Below are 6,872 nucleotides of genomic sequence, written 5' to 3'. Positions count from 1 at the left end.
AGAAATGGAACAGGAAGCTAAGATCCAGAGAGACTCCACTGAGAACCCAGAGAGCAGAGATGCCCCCTGGGGAGCTGCATCTGTCCACCCTGGCCCAATCCAGGAGGCAGAGGCCTGAGGGCACAGCCTGGAAGGCGACCCACAGCCCTGTCATGGCCTCTCCCTGCTGCTGGCCAGGACTGGCTGCAGCCTCCTTCCTTCACTCTCACGGACACAAGGCCTGAAAGGCTCCCCGTTCACACCCTCCCTCCCTCGCTCCTGCCCCGCCACCGCCACCGGGAGCTAGATCATGAAGACATTTCTGAGAATGTAATTGAAACCACAGCTGCTATCCCCTCTAGCCAGAGACCCATGCTGCCATGACATCCCCCTCCAGACTTCTCTGGATCCCAAGAAATCGGCTGCCCTGGGACCACTGGCCACACATTAGCCACACAAGGGCATTTTCAGGAATATCCCTTCTTCCATAAGCAGAGGAGGCCTGCCCTCCATCTGTGGCCAAGTCAGTGCAGGCCCCGAGGAGGCGTCAGACTGAACAGGCACTCAGCTGGCTGGAGAGCCTCAGAAGGGAGGCTTGTGACAGCAGTGGAGGAGGGGGAACAGGAGGCTCTGCTGGGGCCTGGCCTCTCTCCTGCCAAAGCGTTGCAAAGAGCTGAGCTCTACAGTTTGATCTGGTTTCAAACCCCAGCTCTGCCAACTTACCCTCTGTGTGGGCCTCGGTTTCCCCTCACATGGAAGCCACAGTTGGGAAGTATAGGATGTCTGAAAGCACACAGACTTTCTGGGGGTTACACATGAGACCCTCGTCACTGCTGTTCCCCTGCAGAATGGACTGGGGGTATAGGGAAGCAGACACTAATTTTCACCATAGCCTTCAGAATCTTGTACTTGGTACCATGTGTATGCACAACCTATTACAATGGTAAAATGGACATTTTTTTAAAAAGATCGATAGATTTGAAAGGCAGAGTTACAGAAAGAGAGAGAGGGAGAGAAAGAGGGAGGGAGGGAGAGAGGGGGAAGGGGAGAGAGGAGGAGGAAAGGGGAGAGAGGAGAGGGAGAGGGGAGAGAGAGAGGGAGAGAGAGAGGGAGAGGGAGAGAGAGAAGGAGAGGGAGAGGGACCCAAATGGATGCAACAGCTAGGGCTTGGCCAGGCTGAAGTCAGGAGCCTGGAACCCCACCCAGGTCACCCATGTGCGTGGTAGGGGCCCAAGCACTTGGGCCATTATCCAGTGCTTTCTTGGGCACATTAGCAGGGAGCTGGATCAGAAGCAGCCCTGAGGCTCATATGGGATGCCAGCATTGCAGGCAGGAGCTTAACCACAATGTACCACAATGCCAGTCTCCAAGATAGACATCTTTTAAAGTGGAAAGCAGAGTCGAGTCTCTTCTCAGCCCAAGCCCAGCCAGCTTGCTGGGCCAGGAGGGGAGGGACGGGGAGGAGGGCAGTGATGGATGTGTAGCTCCTGCAGGCCTCACCCTTGGAGACTCACACACTCTCCATCTTGCTCCTGTGTGCCTCACCTGCCCGGACAGCTCCCTTCCAACTGGAGCTAAAGTGGGGATTCTGAGAAACCCAAGGCCGCCTCCCTGCCTCCTAAAACACGTCAGTGCCATCTGCATCCAGAGTCCCCAGGCAATGCTTGGATGCCACTCCAGCTGGTGCCTGGCTGTCTTGCCAGTGGGTTGAGAACGCCTAAATCAGTACAATGCAGGCAGCTGCTGCTGCCGCGGGCAGGAAAGCAGGTCAGTGGGGCTGGCTAGGGCAGACACAGGGCAGCGGGGAGGAGAGCCTGTAGGGTGCTGTGGGCCGGCGTGAGCGCACCAGGGTCTGCCCTGATCTTTCACACCCTGTGATGCTTTAGGGACCTCCCTTCACCCACCAAATACTTACGAAGGCTCCATTATGAACACACAGTAGGACACAGCCCATTAGACAACTGGCTAGAGCCATAAGGGGCCCACAATAGAGACGGGAGTAGGAGGTAGCAGAGAAAATGCCCCACTCTACTTGACCAAACCCCCAAGCTCCTGCTAGGTGCTGATCATAGTGACCGGGTCTTCTTTTTTTTTATTTGAAAGTTGGAGTTACACAGAGAGAAAGAGAGGCAAAAGGGGCGGGGGGGGGGGGGTGGAGTCTTCCATCTGCTGGTTCACTGACCAGATGGCTGCAGTGGCCGAAGCTGCGCCGATCTGAAGCCAGGAGCCAGGAGCTTCTTCCGGGTCTCCCATGCGGGAGCAGGCGCCATCTTCCACTGCTTTCCCAGGCCATAGCAGAGAGCTGGATCAGAAGTGGAGCAGCTGGGACCCGAACTGGTGCCCATATGGGATGCTGGCACTGCAGGCGGTGGCTCTACCCACTACACCACAATGCCGGCCCCAGTGACTGGGTGTTAACAGCCATCCTGGCAGGTGGGTCTTGCTGTCCCAAGTACCCAATGAGGACACTTAGCTCACAGAGGTCACACAGCAGAGCCAGGGTTTGCAGCAGGTCCTGAGGACTCAAGGCCTGTGTGCTTCCCCTAGGCCACACTGACCTTGTGAAGGAGCAGGTGCCTTCCACCAGGTGGCCCCAGGAGGAATGACATACCAGGTGGGAGGACAAGGCCAGTGTGAGGGGCAATGTGCGGCTGCAGCACCGGGAAGGCAAGGCCTAGGCTTGGGCTGATCTCAGCAGCAGCTGACAACCAGGCCACAGCCAGAGAGGAGGGGCTGGGGGTATGGCCAAGGCTTCATTTGCCTTTATGCCCCCTACTTGCTTCTGGGACTGGGGAGCATCTTTGAGGCTTGGAGCAGGGGAGTGGGCAGGGCACACATGGGTGGATCTGAGACTTCAGAGCTGCAGGGAACAATGAGGAACAAAGCAGAAAGGAACCCCCTGCAGTCATGGCTGGGGGAAGGAGGAGTGGTGGGGGTGGTGGCCAAGAGAGCCCAGAGGGCTGGAGGTCCAGGCTGGGCTGGCCGAGGCACAAAAGGGTTCTTGTTGGGCAGGAAGGAGGAGAATTGAGCTGAGCAGGAAGAGGGCCTGATAGTCATCGGGATGAGAAGCCCGACCTGCCCAGTGCCACCCAGGACCGTGACCAAGCCCCCAGCTGCCTGTGCTCTCTCTGGTCCCCTGGCTCCTGGGTCTGCTCCCATGTGGAGAAGGATTAGGAAGGGTGGGCTTCCCCCCTGCTCTCACTTGATGGCATGAGACCCTGGTCCTCTTACCTCTGCCTGGAGGGAAGCCGCCTGCCAACCTCCCCCTGAAGGCAGGTAGACACTGCAGGAAGGAGGCAGGACTTCCGCATCCCAACCCTGTCCAGTGCCACAGCCCTCCCCTCACTGTATTCCCAGAATTGGAGGACAGTCACCGTGCCTCAGGCGGGATGGCCTTGGTTGTTGGTGACTTCACTGTAAACTGACTTCCCTGAAGAGTGGTGGAGGACAGAGGAAGGGGGGCAGCGGAGGGAGTGGGCTCAGCCAGGGCCCCCAGACCCACATCCCACTCCTCGCCAGGCTCGCACACCATCTCTGCGGGCTGTTGTCTTCCCGGCCGAGGATGGGGGCAGCACCCCTGCAGGGGTACGCTAGGGCGAGGGGACCTAGACACTGAGCACGGGCAGGGGCCCACTTCTAGGGGTGGGGGCTGGTGTGGAGGGGGAAGATCTGAACGGAGGCCGGAGGGGGCCAAGCAGGATGTTTAAGGGCCCCAGGGCTCCAGCTCTCCCTTGCCCACACCAGGGCACGGAGCTACTTCCCGCAATACCCCCAGCTTTCTAGGCAGGTGCTGCCTGGCTCCCACCTCCCCTCTGGCTCCCACACCACAGAAACTCTCTTTGAAGAAGGCACTTGGAGCACAAGAAACAAAGGCATCTCTGTACCCCTCCCCCATCCCCTGGGCTGGTTAGGTCAAGGTGACCTCAGGCTGCTCTCCCAAGCCTACAGGCATTGGCAGACCTTCTTGGCTAACCTGGTCTCCACCGGCAAGGGAGAAAGGGGACATGGGATCATTCTTTCCTTCCTCCACAAGGTGAAACCCACCTTCACGTCCACACAGGCCATACTGCCTCCAACAACAGAGCAGGGAACGGGCTGTTGTGGGGACGGGGTGCCACGCTCCATACCGGGGAGCAATTGTGGGCCCGCCCAGCTGAGGGAGACCTCTTCACTCTGCAGGAGTGTTCTGGGGACAAGTCTGGAAAGGGTGTACTGAGACTGTGGGGCTGGGCAACTGGGCTCCCAGCGCCAGCTGTGCACTTACTGGCCAGATGGCTTGGGCAGGCTTCTTTCCTTGACTAACCAAAGGCAATGAGCCCAGCTCTACCTGCCTCCGAGGCAAGCATTAGTGGAGTTGGACAGCACAACCCTGTTCGTACACGAATGCGCCATGATCTGGCTCAGGACGCTAACCTAACCACAGCCTGTGCTGCGGACTAGTACTCTATAAAATACGGTCGTTCTTCTTTTTAGAGAATGCGCAGATGGCTGCAATGGCCAGAGCTGCACCCATCCAAAGCCAGGAGCCTCTTCCGGGTCTCCCACACAGGTGCAGGTGCCTAAGGACCTGGGCCATCCTCCACTGTTCTCCCAGGCCATAGCATAGAGTTGGCTAGGAGGTGGGGCAGCCGGGACTCGAACCAGAGCCCACAGCACAGCAATGGCCCCTCACGTGAGGTTTTAAAAGAACTCTTCCCCCTCCCCACCTAATGATGCAATTTGGAATTAGGGGTGAAGGGCACTTAGGGGCAAGGAAGCCAGCAGAGGACCCCAGCTCAGTCCAGACCATAGGCAGCTTCTGGTCTCCCAGAACCCTCTCCCCTAGGCCTCAGTTTTCTCTCTTCTATGGCCTGGTCCCCTAAAACCACTAGGTGCTTTGTGGTGGGAAATAGCAGAGACCAAACCAGGGGACTGAAAGCAAAAAGAAGCCCCAAATTTGACATTTCCGGGTACTTGTGTTATCCAGAGCCCCGACCACAGTCACCTCTGCCCCCAACCCAACTCTGACACCCTTCGCTCCTCCACTCATAGGGCGGCTTCTGCCTATCCTGGGAAAGCTCCAGAGCTCCTCCCCTCCCTGCTGCACCTTGAAGAGAGGACAGAAAACCAGAGAGCAACAGAGCAACGGGTGGGGGGCAGCAGTCAACGAGTGATAAGGGGCTATGGGGCCCAACAGACCTAATGAGGAGCAAGGAGAGAGGCCAACAGGGGCATTGCATGCAAGCGGAGGCTGGGGGCACCCCAGGGCTTTGCAGACACGGATTCATGCCCTTTTAGGGCAACCCTTCCAGTTCTGTTTGCTGGCACCTCAATGCTAGCTTTTCGGGACCCGGGCCTCCCACACCCTGGCCAAGCCCAACCCAGCCAGATGTTTGGTAGGTGGGGCTGCCAGCTGGAGCAGCAGGCCCTTGCAGGCCCTGCGGGAGGAGTCGGGAGGGGCAGCTGCCTGGAAGGGCCCAGGCGGGGCTCCCACAATCCCCCTTCCTAGGTGCCCAGATGTGAGTGCTCCAGCCCCAGCACAGAGGACTTGGAAACCCAAGGACTCTGTTCCCATCCACTGACTTCCACAGCTGCTTGCAGGGCAAGGCTGGAGGGCACAGGTGCCAGTGGGTTTGAATCTGCCCCCGACAGGCTGCATGCTACTGGTCAAGTTCACTTCCCCTCCGTGGCCTTTGTTCCTTTGTTTCCCCTTTGTACAATCATCTTCGTGGTCACTTCTAGCTCTACCCCTTGACTCTCATCTCAGGTAAAGACCTTCCCCTGCGCAGAGGGAGAGGGGAGGAGTGGACTCCTGTGCCCTGGTCCCCAGGGCCCCCCTGTGGAACAACTGCAAAACAAGGTTTCCCTTAATCCTTCAGGCACCCGCTCAGTTTTCAATTCCTTTCCTTGTGATTCTGCCAACGAAGACGCTTTGACCGCACGTGGAAGGCGGGGAGAGCCCAGACATTCCAACTTCTGCAGAAAAACTTCACATTTTCTCTGAACTGAAAAGGGGAGGTAGTGGGGTGCAGGAAGGGAGAGTAGAAGCAGAGAATGGAGAGGAAAGGGCAGATCCAAGAGGGATGGGGAGGGCGGAGGCAGATGGGAACCACGGCCCCAGGCCACCAGATCGTGGCCCCGCTGAGCCAAGAGTGGGCAGCCAGGCTGGCCCCTCCTTGAGTGCTGCCAGTACCAGCTGCCAGGCCGAGGGGAAGCCCAAGGGAGAGCGAAACCGGGCAAAGGGGCTGGAAGGTGTCCAGGCCGGCCTTACCCAACCCCTGGGGCCTTGTGTGTGGGGACGCTCGGGGAGGGGCATTGTGAATCCCGCCATGGCTCGAAGGAGGACGTCTCAGCTGTGGCAAGGCCCACAGGCAGCTGTGAGGCTCCGAGGATTTAAAACAGGCCCTCCCCAGATCTCTCTGGAGGTAGGGCCAGCCTCAGATGTGATCCAGCTGGGGTGAATGCCGGGCCCGCCGGGTCCATGGGTCACGGTGGGCTGACTGGCAAACCCCTCCCCTGCTCCCCCCAACAGCCCTCCCCCCCCCAATTGCATTCACCTGCAGAACTGAAGCAAACCCACTGCCAAGGTTCTTTCCTGGCCGGCCTGGTGGCGGGAGTAGTGGGAGGGAGGGAGGCGGTGAGCTTGGCTTCTCCGGAATCCCCCCTACCCAGTCCTTTCCCTCCCTAGGACTTCACGTCTGAGCTCACAAAAGCTGTGGCAACCCACATCATCTCTCAGTCTCTCTCTCAGCCTCTCCCCTCCCCGCCCCCCACCCAGAGGCTCAAAAGATGGCACACGCCAGAGTGGGGAGGCATCTCCGGCTCGCCCGGCCTTCCCTCCTCCCCTTTCACAGATGAGAAAACCGAGGCCTTGGTCTGGGATTTCCAGAGCTTGGGATTTCCCGGCCCTGAGC

This window comes from Lepus europaeus, chromosome 18 (assembly GCF_033115175.1).
Source record: "Lepus europaeus isolate LE1 chromosome 18, mLepTim1.pri, whole genome shotgun sequence".
NCBI classification, from domain to species: domain Eukaryota; kingdom Metazoa; phylum Chordata; class Mammalia; order Lagomorpha; family Leporidae; genus Lepus; species Lepus europaeus.
This window is presented reverse-complemented; position numbering follows the sequence as displayed.